This window comes from Haliotis rufescens, unplaced genomic scaffold (assembly GCF_023055435.1).
Source record: "Haliotis rufescens isolate VD_foot unplaced genomic scaffold, xgHalRufe1.0.p SCAF_21, whole genome shotgun sequence".
Classification (NCBI taxonomy): domain Eukaryota; kingdom Metazoa; phylum Mollusca; class Gastropoda; order Lepetellida; family Haliotidae; genus Haliotis; species Haliotis rufescens.
In genome coordinates this window covers 2,066,533-2,070,006 of record NW_025963902.1, presented here as the reverse complement: position 1 = coordinate 2,070,006, position 3,474 = coordinate 2,066,533, and the positions used below count along the sequence as shown (strand labels likewise).

Below are 3,474 nucleotides of genomic sequence, written 5' to 3'. Positions count from 1 at the left end.
ACTACCTGGTTGTAGAATAAATTCAGTTACCAAGGATGGGTGTCAGTGATGTTATACCACAGTAATACAACAGCACTGACAATGATAATACTGAAAGATGTGCTGTGTTCACTGTCACAACCCGACACAGGTGTGATGCAACCTGGTCCTAAGTCCACTCCAGTCTTTGAGTATGTATACAATATGTACAACATGCTGACTTGATGCAGTCAACATAGAGGCCCAACTCTAGTAATTAAGATTTTTGTTTGATGTTTAACGCCGCACTCAGCAATATTCCAGCTATATGACGACGGCCTGTAAATAATCGAGTCTGGACCAGACAATCCAGTGATTGACATGATGAGCAACCAAGTCAGCGAGCCTGATCACCCGTTACTCGCCTCTTATGACAAGCATAGCCGTCGTATAAAGCAAGTATGGGTTGCTGAAGACCTATTTTACTCCGTATCTTCACGGGTTAGTCCTCGAGATTACGCGGAATAAGGAAGGTGATCAAGACTAGTCCACTCCAGTCCTTGAGTTCCGATACATCGCGGAGTAAGAAGTCCATTACGACAAGTCCAATCTGGTCGTTGAGGGTTCGTATACATATACGGAGGTAGGAAGCTTGACCTTGATACTTGGAGGAAAAGCCTGTTGGACAAAGTTTGCTTGATATAAATTCAGAGGATGGCCGTTTGAACATACTTGTATACAGTCACGTTTCTATTATACACATGGTGACATTTTGCACATAATTTGAGCAAGACAGTATAAATGTGAAGAATAATTTGTGTGTTATACTATCCTGCAATGCCTATATACGTTTTTGACAACTGTTGTCTCAAGTTATTATAGTGATGTTCTTTTCCCATTTTCAACAGAATCTTGTATATTCTACAGCTGTTTGTATCGATTCATTTTTTGCATAACTCAGGATTCAGATACTCACCATTGTCCATAAGCATTTGTGTAGTTGACAGGAGAGTCAGGTGTGGGAGTCACGAGTAGGTTACAGCTGCGGTAATGGGACCTGTTCACATACAAATTGTGGTTAGATGTTGAGTCATATGGAAGGGAAGGGAAGGGAAGGGAAGGGAAGGGAAGGGAATAGAAACTACAGGTAAGATGTCTTTTTTCTTCGAATAACCTACAGAGATACAATTAAGATGCATAATTTTCAAACATCAAAAATAAGACAGCTGCACGATATATCGCAAAGAACAATGAAGAACGAAGCGTGATTTATTTCACAATAAATCATTGTTCTATCATGACGTCATTTCTGGAGATTCGAACATGGCCTCGCAACATGATGACGTCGTAAATTGGACGACGTTATTGTTTATAGGGAAGTATCCAGTTAGTTGTTTCCAATAGGCTGGGCAAAGTCGATAAACGCGATGGCCGTAGGATCGCATCCAAAAGTGGGCGAGATATGACAATCGACACTGTGAGACAAGGTTGATATAATCGAGAATTGTGAGAATATCCAAGAAAAACAAAAAATAACCCCCCTTTTCATAAATAAACTTGTTCGACATTGCTGAGGTCGGATTGAATTAAGGGAGTCATTATTCAAATAGGGGTAAATATTTGTAAAGCTTGTACATCGTATTAACGTCCTTCAAAAGGCTGTTCATAAAGTATATAATTTGAAACTCACCTTATTAATTTGTTGTGTTGAAAATACATCCATCTTAATGGACTTGGAATCTGTGTACCTATCACGTGGTATCTGATGCAGTCAAATGTCAGGGGCATCGTGCTGTGGTAATGCGACCTGCACATGAAGAAATTGTGATGAGATCTAATTTCCTATACACCAGGAACATCCATTTAGAATAGTTTAGACCGAGGAATGTTCTGGAAAAGAAAATATAGATGGCATGCCCTGTATCTACGAATAAATTTAAGATATAATTAAGATACATGCCTTTCAAACATGATATTAAGTATATAGCTTGAGTGTGAGTTTGGTTTTACGCCGCAATATTTTTTAGCAATATGCCAGCAATATCACAGCGGGGGGACACCAGAAATAGGCTTCACACAGTGTACCCATGTCGGGAATCGAACCCGGGTCTTCAGCGTGACGAGCGAACGCTTTAACCACTGGGCCACCCGACCGCCCCTGTATATAGTTTGAAACTCACCCTGTGAATTTGTTGCGCTGAAGATGCATCCATCTTTGTGGTTGACGTGAGATCACGTGGTATGTGGTGTGATCAGGGGCGATGGCATCATGCGAGGACCGTCCTCCAGTTCAGACATACAATGTATCCAGCAGTAGGTCCACGGGGGTAGTATTGCTCATATAGCACATCATGACGTCATTCACAGACGGGCAAACGACGCTACCCCTCATGACGCCAATGGCATCGAACATGGTTAGGAATGTACTCCGTCTTTAATTTCATGTGTCAAGAATACTATTTGAAATAAATTGATGCCATAGCAAAGGGTAAATAATACTATACAAGAAATACTCGTGTGATAAGAGCTACTCATTTTGAAGTACGTACAGCCTTTCTGCTTTATAATCCTTCGAAAACGTCACTGTCTAAAGACGCTAACTAAATACCACTACCCGAGAAGATGCTTGTGAATACAACCGAGTCGGCGTTCAACTAGAAGGTGTTGGCGGGTGTTTCAGGAAGGAAAACGAGCCATGAAACATAAAACACCCCTCAACACCTTAAAGCCGCCGCGTCATCAGGTAGTACACATGACCATCCAGGTGTTGTAAGTGGACGATCGTCCAGAAAATCATGACTATGTAACGCTTATGGGCGATGTATCTGGTCAGTGAGCAATAGTGGCATACGAAATAAGCACTATGTTCGTTGCCCCAGTGGGCAGTTGTTACATAAGACGACCACGAGTACAATAGCTGCTATTAACAGTAAACTATTGATTCCAAGGTAGTGCTGTGTAGGTAGAACGTTTACGCTGTAAACTGAGTCACCAACATGTTGAGGTGAAACTGAATTAAACATGAAGATATGTTCATACGGCCAAACTACGGGGCTGAGATACCTTCGTTATCTGGTACATTATAGGAAGCAATAAACATGTACATGTCCACTTGGTTCAAACATTCCAACAGAAAAATAACCTCTGTAGGCTGCCCTTAGTCGGAACATGGGTATAGAAATGAAGTATAATTCCTGCACATGAAGCGATGTAATTGGCAGGTGGTAGGGAAGGTAACATTGACTGTACCAAACCTGAAGAAGAAAGAGTATTTTGTTGAACAGAATAATTCAGTGGCTTTTTAAAACGTAGATAATTCCATTTGAGTTGCAAAATAGTTTCGATGATGGACGAACGGATACTATCGACACTTGTTCAACAAAGATATACATAGAAATAACGTCATTTACATCTTGAACTAAAATTAAATGAAGCTCTACTTACTGTAAATAGCAGAGAAACGCCTAGCTGACGTGGTTGCTGAGGCTGTCTGGTTGGCTGGCAACAGTAGGGCGA

General features: G+C 41.1%; 1 long non-coding RNA gene across 1 annotated transcript; it reads right to left on the bottom strand.

Annotated features, from left to right (window-relative positions):
- Positions 1-506: 506 nt before the first annotated feature.
- On the bottom strand, positions 507-1,707 carry LOC125382897. Its single transcript, XR_007222559.1, has 3 exons — positions 1,649-1,707; positions 935-1,015; positions 507-636 (listed from the first exon to the last, which is right to left on the bottom strand). It is a non-coding gene; the product is annotated as an uncharacterized LOC125382897 (long non-coding RNA).
- Between the last annotated feature and the right edge of the window lie 1,767 nt (positions 1,708-3,474).